The sequence below is a fragment of the Serinus canaria genome, chromosome 1 (genome assembly GCF_022539315.1).
Source record: "Serinus canaria isolate serCan28SL12 chromosome 1, serCan2020, whole genome shotgun sequence".
In the NCBI taxonomy this organism is placed as follows: Eukaryota; Metazoa; Chordata; class Aves; order Passeriformes; family Fringillidae; genus Serinus; species Serinus canaria.
Window position 1 is genome coordinate 54,271,465 of NC_066313.1, and position 17,173 is coordinate 54,288,637.

A 17,173-nucleotide genomic window follows, 5' to 3' on the forward strand; every position below is an offset into this window, starting at 1 on the left:
CTTGCTCATGCCTACTGAAAGAGGCACAAACACATGAGCATTTTACATTCTCAGAAGAAAAACTGCTGAAGATTGAAAAAGGTGGTGCAATTATGTGTATAAACTACTTGTGTAGCTTTACTCTTAAGAAAATGTACCTGATCCTCTCTAATATATCTTTGCTGATATGCTCTGTAAAGCATCCTAGGAAAAAGGGGTCTGAGGAAGTTGGGACTTTATTGATCTGTGATTTTTGGATTTGTTCTGTATCATGAAAGAGACAGAAATTTGTATATGGCTGAGCAATAAATGGCTTCTGAAGATCAGGAGTAGAAGCTTGACTGCAGGGGATGACTGTGCTCATGAAGGTGGTTAAGTACCCAACATACAGGATAAAGAAGGGATGCTGATAATCAAGACTAAAAGGAGTATGTTCTTCAGAAAGAAATTGTGGGGAATGTTTATAAACACTGGTGGGTGAGAAGGGGCAGGTAGGAAGACAAAGCCAAAGCTGCAAGTATATCCTCTTCCTCCAGATATTGCTCTCTAACAGTAGGTGCTGTTTTAGCCTGTCATTTTAAGCCACTGTACTGAGTCCATTTAGGTATATGTAATTAGACTGGCTAGCATATTTCAGAAACATTTTCCATACTGTCATTGACTAGAGCATTGTGCTCAGCTTACGAGTGTTATTCTTGTCTTTTTGTCTTCCATATTTATGGTACTGTATGGTGTTTAAGATGTGTATGTAAGAAATGTCTGTGTACGTGCTGCTTGCTGAATGCAACCGGATATGCTTGTGATGAACAGCTTAACAGCGTAAGAAACTAAACTCCTCTGAACTCGCCATGTGATTCTGTAGAACAGTGGCAACTGGGTTGGAGAAGTTTATAAATCTAATTAGTCTAAGAACTTGGTGCCAGAAGCTTTAATAGGTGCCTTTTGCAAAGCTTTCTATTATGCAATCAGTTTGGATTTCAGCATGTTTGAAGTATGCAACATTGGTTAATAGGCTTTGGAGATGGATGGAATTTTATTTTTGCTGGATGAGGACTTAAGGCTAAGGTGCTCTTGATGCTTTTTAATTACTTAGAACCAAGAATTGTGTTGACTCTATTTTGCCTTTGAAAAGAATTGTCACTGCTATTTGTGCTTTGGAAACATTCATGCTCTTGTAATTAGGGGTTTGAGACTAATGGAAGAAAATTATGAAAGGGATTGCTGAATTTCTAGTATTGCCAAGTTTAGATAGTTAGGTTTGGTTAATTGATGTGGATTAAATAGTTTTAAAAACTGTGTACCAAGATGGTACTGAAGTTCTTCTAGCTAAAACAAAGAAATGTAAGTAGAGTAAGGCTGAATACAAAACTCAGAAGAAAAAATAAGCCAGAACATCTCTGTGCATAGTTTATGCTATGCAAATTGCTTTGAAATTTGTGACCCCTGATGTCATTGCCCTTAAAAAATGCAAAAGGGAATAGAAAAGCTTGCATGTTATGTAGATCTTGACTGTAAAGCTTGTTACTCATTATAGTATGTCTCTTACTTGAAAAAAATATAAACTGCTAAAATACAGAAGCTTAAGGAGTTATCAGATGGAGTAGAAAGGATGTAGAGATTCAGTGACTGTGTTTATCAATAAATATATTATTTGTTGAAATATGAGACTGAAAAGGAAATGTTTTTACATTATTTGAAATTCATGTGGAATATGTAACGAGTTGTAAGCTCTCTGGGACCTGATTCAGGTATTTGTGTAATGCTGACTTTTTCTTCTGGTTTGGATGATCCCTCATGTAATTTAAGGTTTTCAGATGTTGCACAAATGAACCTTACATTGCATTTCAGCATCAAAAGAAACTGTTAAATTATTTTTCTTGTACTAATAGTTTTTGGCTTTTAAAGGTTAATGTAATCAGTTCAGATAATTAGCTATGTAATAAAAAGCATACTTAGTAATTAATAAAATCCCATTAAATAAGGTTTAATGCATTGAAGTTCAGCTATGAGATGAACAAATACTTTCCTTAACTTTTTAATTGATACTTAATAATTCTTGCAGTCCTAGATAGATCTAGGAAAAGCGTTCTTAAGAAATTTGTATGTGATTAGTTATTTCTGTGCTGTATCTAGGCAGAATGAATTTCAAAGCCTTTGACAAATGCCTATTATTTCTAGATATTTGGAGCCCATTTTTCCCTGGAGGAAGAGTGATGTATCTAGGGAAGAATTTTCTGTTGGAATTTGCTCATAGCTGTCTAAAAATTCATTGAGTATTTGTATTATAACTGCTTATCAATGTTTTGGGGTTTTTTTTGTCAGAATGCCTCTCTAAGGAACGTTAGCAAGACAGGGGGAAATATGAATTGCCATGGTTTTGACACAGAGTTGATTATATTACTTCTTTGAACTTCATCTATCTCTTGTAACAAGAGATAGATGAAGTTCAAAGATAGGAATCTTGATACATTCCTTGAAGATTTTGGTTTCTCATAACTTTGACATTAGAGTAGTTTTTTAAGCTATTTATATATTTAAGATTTTTATTAATATAACTTCAGTTTAAAACATATATGTACTACAAGAGGTTTTATTGAAGTCACTGGGATTGCACATGTTGTATCTCTCCTAGTGTGTTTGCAGTATAGTGTGTTTTTTATCATTAATGTGGCCGTTAGTTTATGAAAACTAGAAGAGATGTCTTACCTTAAGAAGAAAAGAGATGTCTTTTCTTCTTAAGAAAAGTCTTTGATTTTTTAAAACCTTATTTTATTATACATAATAAGTGTAATATGGAATGCCCGTGACAATTTCAGTCTTTGGTCCAGTTTAAATAAATTACTGTTTTTAGTAGGTCCCAAGTAATTGACAAGTAGGGAAGAGCAATTTTGTCTCCTTAATTCTTCTTATGGGTTTAACATAACTTAACACTTAAATGCTGCAATAACAAACTAACTCAACCAACCAGAAAAATCCCTCATGCTAATATTCAAGCTTCCAGAGTGGTTATATTACTTGCTTTCTTGCTCTTTTGGTTTATTTTGTAGTTTTGCCATGTACTCTTTTCAAACCTGTCTGTCCCAAAGCATCCCGATGAAAATCTCTATAGTCAGTCAAAATAGTGTCCCTAAACATTACTTGCTGTCTTTGCACTTTTTGGAACTTGCTCTTTGAAGCTTCTGTGTCTGTTCACACTTTGTTTTTTCATGTCTTTTGGTGTTTCCTAGGTCTTGCAGATAGATAGAAAAAAAAAAATCACACATTTCTTGGAGCTGTCTCTTTGCTCTTCACTTTTAAAACAAGTAGTTATAAATAAAAAATACAGTTATGTGACTGTATCAGTTGGAAAAGAATGTAACAGCTTCACTAAATGATTACACTCTTGAAATTAAGACTTTATGGCAAGCTTTTTATGTGATACCCTAATTCTGCTGTAGAGAAGTCTTTAGTAACCGATCAGTTATAGACAGTTCCTGGCAGTGCAGGCATGATATATGACCTGGAAGAAATTGCTGACAAATAGAGAAAGGCTTCCCCTAAATTGGGAAATATCAAATTGTGACACATGTGTAAACAAGAAAGTTTACCAATTTGATAATCAGGTGTCAAAAGATGTGTTAAATATAGTTACCTCGTGGGCTGGTGGCACATTGTGCATCACTGAATGTTTGATAGTTCCTGTAAAGAAAAAGCCTGTTTTCCCAATAAGTAGAACGTGGGACTCTAAAATGAAGCTTCTCTTTCTTGTAAGGGGAAGTACTATTGTTACTCACTCAAAAAAAAAAAAAAAAAAAAAAAAAAGGGCAAGAAGAGAGTAAGGTGGTCTGTTAGTTGCTAGCCCCATTTGTTTCTGCATCTCAAAAGTTGGCACACTGGGACATATTGCAGTGTATTCTTCTGTAGCTTCTAACTGCTTTCTGCTCGCTGGCCCTGCCCTGAGCAGTGGTGTTTGGACTAGGTGGTCTCCAGAGATCCCTTCCAGCCTCAGCTACTTAGTGGTCCTGTAAAAAATTCACTACAGTTGCATAAATTTCTATTTAAAACTCTATTTCTTACAAAGCAAGGAGATTAAATACTTATTTGGTTTTTTTTTTTTTAAGAAATGAACATAGACATAGAAATTGGGACCAATGATTGTAAAACCAGAACTGAAGGTGATGCTTCTCTAAAACAAATAATGTTCTTCCTCAACCACAGAACTGAAATCAGAAACCCTAAGTATCTTAGGATGATGTATGGACTGCAAGTCAGAGTTTTATTAATCCTCTTAAGCTTGCATTTAATTATTGGTTCTCTGGAAAACCTTTAACTTGCTCCTGACACACACCTGTATTTTATTTAGATTTTTTTTTTCATGAAACTTTATATAGACACTGCTGTAAATCCCAGTGGCTGCCTTATTTCAAAGAGGTTGCTTCCTTCCTAAGGTCCCTTTACTTTCTCTGCTTGCTGTCTGTACCTTTGCCTTTCTCCCCAGCCTGTCAGTTTGTTTTATTGAAAGGCTTCAGATGGGATGTTTTGGGAAGATTAAAAGAAAGGTGATGTGGTGAATTCACTGTAGTATTTTATCTCTCTTAAGGCCATGGCTGTGGCACTGTTTATTATCCATATTTGGTTTATTCTAATATATTATACAATTGTAAGTTTAACTTAAAAGTAGCAAGTTTTAAGAAGTGAAAAAACTTGTATTTTGTACAACACAAATCATAAAAATAATATTTGCCATCAGTATATAAAACTATGTGTTATGATGGTGAACATACATTTTTAATGAATTTAATTTACTACACTGTTGTTTGAGAGAGAGAACATCTAACTTTCTTTCAAGTTTCTGGAAGGACCATGAAAAAACTTAGTGTTCCTTCTGCAGTCTATAACTAGTGCTTGCCTGTTTTACCCTTTGTTTGATTATAGCCGTATCATGTCCCTTTTTCTAGCTCCTACAGTCTTGGAATCTACAGTGCTATTGGCAAAGCTGCTATGAGCTCAAACTTTTGGGACTGAAAGATTTTAAATTTTGTTATGCATATTTTTGGGGAGATACCTAAGGAATTACTGTCTTGGTTTTGTTCCCATGTTTGAATTCCTTTTCACTGGTGTTTGTAGAAGGGAACAGAAACTTGAAGTAAAGAATTGCAAAGTTTAACAGAGTATAGCAGAGAATTTGCTGCTGTCTGTCACCAGTTCCACTTTTTCTGGTGCATTGTTAACCCATTGCTTTGGCAGCAGCTTACAAGCTTCTGGACAGCTGACAACCAATAGTCCAATAGTCCTTCCAGAGGAATCAGCAGCTGGATAGGCAGGATTGTTACACAAGGGGAGAGACATCCATTGTACTTGTTGTATGTGTCTCTAATTCTTAAGGGTTTACTAGGCTAGTACTTCAGACTTACTCTTTCTGGATATTCTAGAACTGGGAAGTTTCTGTTCATCACTTTCTCATTTGTGTCTTCTGATCTGGTAGAGAATGTGCCATAAATGCATGATGGGAGTGTAAATAACATGCTCAGACTATTATTAGACCAGTAATTCAGAACTTGTTAGGTCTTTGTGTGGGTTTACTTTGGCCAGTGAGCAGACCAGAGTGAGTGTGTTGGAGCCAAGGAAATGGGGATATGCTTTTGAACCATTCTTCAGGTTTATTCTAACTATTCTTTTTCCTGTTTGCTGAATTGTTAAATGGCTTTGATAGGTAACTTGAGGGAAAACAAAGGTGGAGGAATTGGCAACTGCATGTGTCTCCCTAAAGACCTGTCATGAGCCTGTTGATTACCTTTTCATGAACTTCTGTGAAACTTTTTCAAAGCTTGGATGTTAAAAATTAAAATGAACAGGAGAGGGAGGTATCTGGAAGTGTGTCTTCCCTTTGCCAGGTTCCATATTTTGGGGACCAATAATTTCATCATGACAACGGTAGTTTTACAAATGCTGAATGTGTTTTCCCCTGGTGTGCTTTTAAGATATATTTATGTTATGGCTGACAAACTGCTAGTGTTGCATATGTCATCCTGAGTGTGTCTTGATGAAAAGGAAAGCAAGTCTAAGGATCAAGTCAGCATGAGAAACAAACCAATGATTGTAGCTTCCTAATTGAGTTAAAGTACCTGACAAATCAGACTTTAAAATGTTTTCCGAGGTTGTAGACTATCTGAAAATTGTAGGAAGGCACTTCTTTAGGTACACAGCATAGGAACTGTGGAAGGCTCAGCAAAACTGACTAAAGGATTCTGTTGCCTTTCTGCTACAGTCTTAAGATTGAGAATTCTCAAATTCTTCTTTTCAATTAGCCTCTTAGGTTAGCGTTTTTTAATGTTAAGCTCTTTCTGAGAGGGTATGGCACTGCCTTTCATAAATGTTTCATAAGTGCGGTTTTGCTTCTTTGGAAATACTTTGAACTTTGGTTTGTGTTAGGTGAAACAAAAATATGGTCACGTGTAGTTCTATTGTACTTTTGACTTAACTATTGCATTCCTTTTTTTTTTTTTTACAGGTTTATTTTTCTAATAAAAGTGCTTGAATTATAGTTGATTCTCAATTTCATGCTGTCTGTTGGATGATACTTATTCTAGCACACACTAGTCTCACTTAATATTTTTCTAAAATGCACTTGTACTGGTGGTTTCAAAAGGAGAATGCTCCTGAAACTGGGACAAGGATTCTTCACTCAAAGCCATTTGCAATTGGAGAAGACATTTAAAACATTTGTCCCAGATTTGGTTGGTGGAGGAAGAGATTTCTAAAATGTTGGGTACATAAAAACTGGGAACTTAATGTTCTTCTCTCCCAATATGAGCAATTAAAACAAGTGTGGGAAAGAACAATTATATCTATTGCAAAATATTCTTGGCAGGGCCTAATTTCTTCAAATACTTGATTGCCAGCTCTGGTAAGTGCTAATGTGTTCACTGATCATCCAAAGAAATTGCATGTGGAAATTCAGAATTAAAAATACATGAAAATTATGAGCTGTAAATTCAACTGATCAGGCTCTTGAAATACAACACAAATAGATCTGTACTGATTGGAAATTTTCAAGACTGCAAGCTCTGTTCCTGAGAATCCCCCTGCTTTGCTTGTTTAAACCTTGATAGTCTGATTTTTCAAGTAAATTCTTGAGCCTGTTAGAAAAGTTTTGGTTGCATGGTACCGGTGATGCTTTTTTAATTTTTTTGCACAGTGGTGCCAGGTGTTTTTACACTCTCCTTCATTCTGCCTAAAGCAGTAACATGGAAGTAATAACAAAAAATGTTTTGCTAGCTCTATGTGTTAATTAGAAGGATAGATTTTAATGTTAGTTCTCTTGTCAAGCATAGCAGTCTCTTCTGTGAATAAATATTCTCATCAGTAGATATTGTTGTGAGATATTAGAATGGTTCTTAAATATTTGGCAAATAAGATGGCATTGAGCAACTTGCATTGGAACAGTGTTTAAAAACCAGATAAAAACCATATAGACTTGCATCAGATCATGAAAGATTTGTACTTAAAAATAGCATGGCTGATGCAGTAGTCAGGATAATGTTGAAGCCTAAGTATTGTACCCATAACACTGTCTCTAGTCTTGCCAGTGGCTTCATAAATGAATAAAGTTAATGCTTCAGAAGCATTGAATTCAGTGGAGTTCAATCCAGTCGGTGGTTCTGCTACAGGGTTAATGTAGGATGTAGGAACCAGCCTTGAAAGGTTTTATTTTCAAGTATGTTTGCCCCCCTGGGTATTTTTGTTTAATATTTGAGAAAGAAACAAAAAGATCCGTGAGTACTGGAGTTTAAAAAAGTGTGCATGACTTTCAGGTGTTTCTGTCAAAAGTCTTGTTGACTGTGGCCCTGCATTTACCCTTTTTCTACTACCATGATGCTCTTCACTTTGCCCCCAGCATTTCAGTTCTTCTCATACCTCTTTCCCATGTTCCCCATTGGTTTTATGTATTTTGGCTTGCTGACTGTCTGAAAAGAAACCCTGGCTGGGCTGCTGCTGCTCTTTCCACTTGGGGTGTACTGGCTGGATAGCTGGTAGTTTTCCATCAGAATGAGTAACGTTGGGGATGCCTCTTTATGTTCTTCACCTTGTATTGCAGAGGCAAAAATAGGGCCATACTCGTCTACTTCATTGGTCCATTCTTCTGTTCTTTGAGGTGAGGCACTGGATATAAAATTAACAGTGGCTTCAAAAGTGGTTTTGTGGGGAATGTGCAGTAGAAATACTGGTTTTCTTTTGTTATTTTGGGTTTATTTGCTTTTGAAGACCCAGTAAGAATTGTGCAGTAGGCAGTAATCTTGTTGAGTATGAAGTGTATATTTGCAATCTATTTAAATGTAATAACTAGAAAATTTGCAAGTCATGGAGTTATAAACTGTGCGTGTGAACGAAATAAATTTCTATTAACTGTCAATTTCTGAACAAAATTAATGGTTCTAATCAAACATGGAGATGAGTTAGTTGTTACACTAGCTATGAGCCCCCCTTTTCTTGTAACTTGTACATTTCTGTGTTTAATGCTAGCTCCAATTCTGGGGCAGATTGTTAAACTTGTTTGAGTTTGGCTTCCTCATAGTAACTCCAGTTCGTTCCTTTGAATTGTGTACTTTGCCTGGGCCATGGGGAGATGGATTACTGATGTCCTTGTCCATAGTATCATGTTTTTACATCACACTGGCTTTGGTTTTGCTACATATTCATGCTGCAAATGAGTGTGTAGTGGTAGTTTGAATCTGCCTTATGATAATTGGAGAACAGGGTAATCAGATGATATTGGCTTTTCTGATTGCAAGCTGCTGCACAGGCATAATTTTTTTTACATTATTATTTAGGACACTGCTCAGAATGACTGTTTGCTCAGATGTAAGTGATGAAGAAGAGGAAAGGAAGATGTGTTAATGCATACTGGGGAATGGAGTGGAGAAAAGATGGATTGGTAGTCTGTAACAAGAATGTTAATGCTCACATTTTATCTTAAATTTCCCTTTAAAATACTTAAGCTTTGTCAATAATGTCTTTTACCACTGTTACTAAATTGCAGTTAGATTCATAGGACCATTGAATGGTTTGTGTTGCAAGGGACCTTAAAGATAATATAATTCCAATCCTGTCATATATTTGCTTACTTTTTTTTAGTCTGTACTCAGTACTGTCTTGCTGCAGTTAAAGAACTCGAGATATAGTAGAGTTCAAAAATCTGTGCTATCCAGTTAATGATTCATTTCCTTAAAGGCCAAGGTTATATGGTGAAATTATTAGCTCTTTGAGAACGGTCTACCACATGCTTCTAACAGGTGAGCAAGTGATTCCACTGGAGTTGTGGAATTATACCCTTCCCTATGTCTTCCCCTGCCCCAGTGCTCTATGTCCCAGCTTTGGAGATGGGTAGCATCTTCCAAGTAACTTTTTAAATGCAGACTGTCTTTTATTGCACATTACTGTAATGAACTGCATTAAGTATGAAAGCAAATCATTACTTGGATGTGGTTGTGAGTGACTTGGTATTAGGCAGATGCATTTTATTAAATGTAACATATCTTTCTGAGGAAACACTGACCTTGTATTTGGTACAGAAATCAGATCAGGCAGCTAATTTCATGCTAAAAGAGTCATGTCAAGAATATCCCCATTGTATGTTATTGTCAGACTTGCTTCAAAATAAACTTTGCATGTGGTAGATATTCATCGTATAAAGTAATGTTAGGTAATGATTCAAAAGGTAGTGTTGTTTTCAAGAGGGTTCCTAAGTTTTCCAACCATAATGATTCTGAGATACCTGCTAGCATGTTTGCCTGAGTGCTTGGGAAGCTCTTTTCTATCTGCCCTGGATTGTGGTTATTTTTATCAATGAAATCTTGACTCAAATGAAGGAAAGAGGGTCCTGTGAGATTCAGTGTATGGTTAAACACTCTCCAGCCCAGATCAGTCAGTGGGGTAAGTTGCTATTTTGGTACAGTTATTTGATGTCTGTCTTTTTCCCTGTTCTGAATAATTTTTGTGAAGACAGTATGCCTAGCCTAGAAATCAGTGGCTTTGTGTGTATTCTTTTATGTATGACTTGATACTGGTTTTTTTTCTTGTATACAACCTAAACCAAGTGCTAATATTTCAACAGATACAGAATGACAGTCAAACATTACACACTGGTATGCCTGTGAAGAGGCACTGCCAAAGTAAAATGTGTCTAGTGCAAAAGCTTGGAGTTCTGGCTGATCAAAGCAGGTAGGTGTGAAGGTGCTTGCATGGAGAGAAGATAAGGGGTCTCAACACAAATAGTTTTACATAAGCAGAACAAAATTATTCATTTCACATGGCCTTTACATCAGCTGACTGAAACATTTTTATAATAAAACTTGCGATGGTCTTATTCCAAGCGGCTTGGAAAAAATGACTCAATTTTAATTTAATACTGAAATGTGGGTGAATTGAGGCACTAGTCCAATAAAGAAAGTTAAGTCAGCAAATCCTCAGAAAACATTTAATTAGCTAATTAAAGACAGCATATTTTGCGTGGTGGTAGCAGTACAAGACAATTTAGAATGCTTTTTTCATGTACTGTTAACACATACTAGGTAAAAATATAAGAGTGTAATTCTGATCTAAAGCATCACTGGCTGCAGATGAGACTTTTAAAACTTGTATCTTAAACCTGAGAGTCAGACTGAATTACAGAGGTGTATCGTGGTGTGCTTGCACATCATTTGCAAGTCATGACTAAATCAGTTCATCTTCACTGTCAACTGCTCATGTTAGACAATAATAAGCCTCTTTTGCATCACAAACCTATTAATGGTGAAGAACTAAGACAGCTTACTATAGCATTTGACATCACTTTGTGCTTGAGCAGTAACAGTTACTAGAAAACTCTGTTTTGGCTGTGGACTTCTTACTGCTTCTGAAAATGAAGAAGGGATCAAGCCTGTTTCTCTGAGCGCATTCTAAATTTATTAACTCTAAGACTAAGGAAAGCCTTTGTAGAAATCAGGACTTGATATGGAAAATAAAGTAAGTGCTCAAATATGAAATACAACTTTTGAGAGCTTTCCAAAATAAAACTTTGTGTAACTGATTACTTAAAAAACCCCAGGTAATTTGTTTAGCTTTTATTTATCAGTGCGCCCATAGTGCCTTTTCCTAACATTAATCTATTAAATATTTATATTGGAGTAAATATTGCATGAAAGGGGAATTTCTCTGCTGTGTTTGAATTCTCCAGAGATTGCAGACACCAGAGGGAAGTAATGAAGTGTCAAAACTTACAGAGAAGAGCCTTGAGCTGTTCTCATCTGGAAATTCAGATAGGACCTCACCCTACCACCAAAAAACCCAGAAAATCAAGCATCCAGTCTGATGTGGCTCTTGGAACAGCACTGAAATCAGTCCTAGCATTCCTTGTGTGTGGTATTTCAGCTTCCAGATTCTACAGATAGCCAGTCTAGAAGACTCGGACCAGAGAAGTGTAGGAATTATGTGAGGATTAAAAACTTAGTAAGTGAAATGGTGCTCTAAAAAAAATTGTGCAAGGAATTTCTGTTACCTAATTGTATGTAAATAGAATAGAAATATTTTGAGCAAGCCATATATCAAGAGCTACAAAGGAAAATACAAAACCCACTGTTAATATTAAGAAACTACAGGTTTTATTTAATTTTTTCAAGGAATTTCAAGGTATACAGAAATGCTGTAGCCTTTATTTCTCTAGATGGCTTTCTTAAGCAGAAAGAAGCAAACAAATAGCCCTCATATGATGTCTTTAAAAAAACCCTGTTTTTTTAAAAATATTGGCTCATGCACTCTGCCCAGAAGCATAGAATTTCCCTAAGACTGAAAGAAGGTCTGTTTTTATGACAGAAATGTATGTTAGTGCCAATAAAGTCTGTTAATCTGATTAAAATGTGGTTTAGTTAAGCCAAAAAAGGTTTGCTTTCAACTGTACTTGGCATAAAAGCTGACAAGAAATAAAAAGCATGTTAATGAAGACATTTAAAAATATTCTTGTAATGTAAACAAGAATAAACTATTTTTTTAAGTTTTAAAAAGGAAAAATAATTATAATATTGTTTAGCAAATACCCATTTCTTTAATTGTATAAAATTGATGCTTCTATTAATGGGAATTGTTTTTAAAAGGTAATATTTTCTATAATCAACCAATCATTCATTTTCATACCTCTGGTGTTTTCCTGTTGTTGTATATGTGCCAAGAAGTATTGGCTGTGTTTCTCAAATGTGTGGTGTTGTGATAGCTATATATAATTTTGGAATTCTGTGTCATGCTGAGTTCAGAAAAGCCAGGGCTTTTTGCCATTCCTAAACTAGGAGTTTATGGAGGGTCTCTCAGGGATTGGTACTTATGCCAGTCTTAACTAGGTATTGTCTGATGCCTTGTCTGGTAATCTAGACAATGCTATGACCCTCTGGGCTTTAGTAGGCCTTTAAAGAAGTTGAGCACAAAACATTTCTGGAGAGAGGCCAAATGCTTTTAAAACACCTCCTGGAATTTAGAAAGTCAAGATTGTTGCCATTCTGTTTGTTGGCATATTTATCTTTTAATGACAGGTTGCATGATAATCTTAAAAATAACACTTTGACCGAGGTTTTTGCTGCCTTTTCTGTCCATCTTGGGACTCAATAACATTATCTGATGTAGCTATTATAATGTTCAATGGCTTCTGCCCTTCTCTCCAATCAAGTCTCCTCCTCCTGTTTCCACCCCTCCAAAACACCTTAAACCAGAAAGTTTTGGAAAGCTGCTATTTTTTTGTAGTTTCAGTAGCTTGGAATTTAAACAGCTTATATCACTCATCAGTATCACTGATACTTAATACATGAGCCATGTTGTTGCTAGTTTCCAGGAAAATGATGTTTTACTAAAATTTATTGTCCTTGTAATGTTCATTTTGAATAACAGTTCAACTGGATGCTGGTGTGTAGATCCCATGGTGGGTTTGCAACCTGCACATATGTCTAGAGGTGTAATTAATGGCAGCAGGAGACAGCAACTGTAAGAGCTGCAAATGCTCTGCAGGGGTAGTTACACCTTAGATCTAAAATAATTGCATAATGCTTTAAAATTTCAGTTTGAGGGTTGGGAAGTACTAGACCTGACTGCAGGTAACTTGAATTAGGTATGGCAATTTGTCCTGTTTTCTATGGTCTTTCACTTGAATCCTACAGTTGTTGGAGTTGCAGTATTAGAAATATGAAAAGTATTGTTGCTTATATTCTGTACCATTAACCAAATATGGAGACTCAATTTTTTGCTTATTTTGCAGATGGTATCCTGTACAATTTACTCATAATTGTTTAAACTTTCGATTTCTTGGCTATTGAGCTCACTGATGCAGAAAAATGGAGACCACTCCTCAGTGACTCATGAATTGGCTGTGGAATGTGCCCTATAGAGAAGGAAGAAAGCAATAAAGGGAGTTTCCCTCCAGGTGTGTTTATCAACAGTCAGGGCACTATGGAAAGACATTGCAGAGATTCCTCTCTTTGCCCAAAGAAAATGAGGATATTGATTATAGGATTCCTTACCATCTTCCATATGCTCACAAACAGAACTGGTACCTTCCTGACTTCATCTGTATCTGTAGATCACCAGTGTGTTTTTCTTGTGTCATCATAGCCGTAATTTCTTTCTGCTTCAGTCCAAAGGATCCCATTAGAGCCTGCCCTTGAGGTAAATCAACTGCAGTACAGTGACTGAGAAGAGCTGTTGGATATTCAGCTGCTTAAGCTGTTTTAGCATCTCATCTAGGTAGTACAAATCACTTCCGGTGATTGATATGAGGCAGCAAAAGAACTTTTCCCAAAATTCCTATAAGAGGTATTTGGGTACTTTGGATGGTCTTTTCAAGACTTCTTTTTTATTCTTCAGAATTTTCATAAGGGCAATGGAGTATTCATTAACATTTCTCATCTCAAAATGCAGAAAGATTTAGTTGTTTCAGCCTGAAATACATATCTCTATGTAGGAATCAATCAGGCTAGGTTTTTTGATGGCTAGAACACAAAAATTACCAACCTCATTAATTCTTTACAGTTCAAGACAAGTCTGTTCAAGGGAAGAATTCTGTATGAAAGGATAAAAATAAGAGTTCTTCCTTGGTTGTAAAAGGACAGATACCGTGATCTTGATGAAAGAAAAAGAATTTAACATCAAGTCATTCCTAGCAGCTTGTTTCAGATTGATCTTCTAGAAATTGTTCAGCTGTTTCTGTGAGAACACCAATGGACAAAATCTTCAGAATGCCTTTTATTTTGCCCTTAAATTTCACTTTGGATCTTTGTGTCTTCTGATGAAGAAGAGACACAAATCAAATAAGACCAAGTACTCCTCACTGCTATGCTCCTGAAGCTGCAATAGGTGATGTCAGACTGTTTAGTGTATTGAAGGCGATCTGGAGTTTTTTCCATTAAATAGGGTCTTTTGTGTGAAGGATTATTTCTTACAGAGGCCCTAGACAGATTCTTGTTTGAAAGGACCCTGCAATAAGCTGGGTCATGCTGCTTTGTCTGGACTGATCTGCTCTGATGCTTTCTGTTGTTTTGAATATCTTGATACCTTCAGTTGCTGGAAAAGAATATTGGCTTAGAAAGTCAGTAGTGTTTGTAGGCTTCAATGCATCACCTGAAATGAAGCTTGCAGTACTGTGTATGGCATTTTAGTTTTGAATTATAACTAGTATTAGAGCAACTTCCAATGCCTCAAATCTCAGGAACTTATCAAATTATCTGGTTAAAAAGAACCTTCTATTCACAAGGGTGTCTTTAAGAAGAACTAATGCTTTCAACTGCTACTGTCCTCTTATAGTGTTTTTCTTAGCCAGCAGATACAAGCAGTAGACACTTGCATTGAACACATTCTGTTTATTGTATTTTATCATCTTTTGTTTTCTTCTGTCTCCTTTACTGGAAGAGGAGAGTACAAACATCAGCCTGAAGACATCTCTTGGCCAAGTGCATTTATATTTGTGTTCATCACTTACTCTTTCTGAATAGGAAGAAACAAGAATATGCATGTGGGAGGAAAAGACTGAGCCTCACTCTCTAATCTTTGAAAGTTGATCTGAAATAATGAGACAGTATTTTGTCCAGTTGAAAGGCATAGGAATATATCTTGATCTTGAGTTGATGAAAAGTAATGAAATTACGAGAAAAAAGAACATTTTTGTGAACCACTCTTTCTATTTAGACTTCAAACTCTTACCTTAGCTTGAGATACTGTAACCATATTCAGGAACAAGGAAGCAGAGTATCCTTCTGCATGCCCAAGCAGTTTCTCTAGAAAGAACTTGCTGATTTTTTTGTTTTAATTAGAGTATCAAGGTTTGTCCTTGATGGCTTTATCTGTCACTTGTTTAAAAAACAAAACTGTTTCCTGTGTGCTACTCTAACTGCAAAATTGCTGTGGTTTTACTGACAAAACCTTCCCTGCCCCCTTCCCCACCCCCCCTCACAATTTTCTTGTATTATTTTGAGCACAATGAACAAAAGAAAGCTTGTAATTAAAGAACATGTGAGGTATCTAACCATATGAAGCTATTTTGTTTAGGTGTGTGCTCTAGAGGAGAGGATGAAGAAACACCACCAATTGCCCCAAAATGAATTAAGCAAAATTCTTCAAACATAATGAGTAATGTACCTTTTTGGTTAACTGTTGGATTATGCTGTACCTGATGTCTTAAGAGCAAAGAAGAGCCTGTCTGGTAAAGTGATGGTGCCTTTCCTGCCTCAGCACAATAACTACCCCACATGCAAATGCCTGGTGCTGCAGTTGTGCAGTAGTACTGGTACTGCAGTGGATAACAACCAGTAAATCCATATGTGAGCAGCTATCCCTGTAGCTGTTGGAAGTCCAGTGACTTCCGGTTCTGTTTTGTTGTATGTGGGCTCCATGCTACTTATAAAATTTCACAGGAGTCTTAACCAGCTTTCAGGATTTGTGAAAAAGAAAATTTCAGCTCTCTTACACATTACTTTTGTTTGTTGTTCGTAATTCACAACTCCTAGGGCATTTGGGTTTTCAGAAATAAAAAGAGGAGTATTTTAGAAATCCAGAAATATGATGCAGGAATTTGAGTAGGTTCTTATCTTCCACAGCAATCATAATCTGCCTAGGTTAGATCAAAGGTTGTCACAACAGCATTAAGTTACTATTAGTGTTCAATCAGTCTGATATTGGCAAATAAAGTAGGAGACCTGAGATTGGACTAAGAACTTTACAGAGGAGTTGGGAGAGGTGTTAGGAAGTCATTGGTGAGGGAAACACTCAGGTAAGTATGACCATTTCTTCTTAAAAGAAATTATGGGGAGATGTTCACTGCATTGCAATAGATGCCATTTTTAATTCACTTGAGAAAAAGTGAACAGAGGAGAGATTTGGATTATTTTTCCAAGAAATGAGCTCTTAAATTTCCCCCTCCTCCCCACCTACATCTACTTGTAACAAACTGAGAGAACTTTCTGGACAAAACATCTTATGGATTGATCTCATCTGTTGTTAGATGTCTTAATAGTCTTGAAAGTTCGCAGTTCAACACTTTGGGGTTGGTTTTTTTTTTTGCATCAGAGCATGAAAAAACTGCATGTACTAGTACTCATCTCTTGTCATCCTCCCCTATTGCAGTGACTATGTGTATGTCTCTGTGTGGCAGAAAATGAGGGAATACAGATCATTATTCAAGAAGTTACCAACTAGCACTTTTCCTTCCCCTCCAGTCTTTCTGCCTCCCTACCCTGGAAGTATGGAGTCCCTGCCTCAGCCTACGGCTTCATTCTTTTTCCAGCTGCCCACAAAAGTAAAGAACCAGTGTGAGAGTTTGAAGAAAGAATCCGCTCAGAGGACTGAGTCTCAAGCAAAAGCTCCAGGTTGCAGACTCAGAAAGAAACTTCCTTTGGGGAAGGATCTGCTTCCAGGATTTGCTCGTCTCTTTTTCCTTGGGCAAACAGTTCTTGAAGCAAACAACAGGGTTGCAGGTAGGTAGGGCCCCTTTGAACTGCCATCCGCTGAGGTGTGAAGGATGACTTTATACTGTTTCTCTATGCATTTTTTTTTTTTTGGTTGATGTTGTCTTCCACCTCTCTAAGCTGAGAGAGGGAAAGAGTGTGAACATTGTAAAGAAAAAGTGTTGGGGAGAGAGAGAGGAGAAAAATGTTCTGGGCACTTGGAAAGAATGCTTCTGTGTAAGCTTCCTGTCCGTGGGTCGTATTTG

The 17,173-nt window shown here is 36.5% G+C and overlaps 1 protein-coding gene across 8 annotated transcripts in view; it reads left to right on the forward strand.

Annotated features, from left to right (window-relative positions):
• The window catches only part of TSC22D1 (TSC22 domain family member 1), a 90,429-nt gene that overhangs the window by 20,678 nt on the left and 52,578 nt on the right, over positions 1–17,173 (forward strand). For 2 of the 8 annotated variants that reach the window (XR_007779045.1, XR_007779044.1), the window contains exon 2: positions 16,680–16,937. The exons of 3 other annotated variants lie outside the window; for them this stretch is intronic. The gene's annotated coding sequence lies outside the window, so the exon portion shown is untranslated. Of the gene's footprint in view, positions 1–10,072; positions 10,180–13,231; positions 13,397–16,679; positions 16,938–17,173 lie in introns of all 8 variants that reach the window. 3 more of the 8 variants (XR_007779046.1, XR_007779047.1, XR_007779048.1) reach the window with 3 other exon arrangements.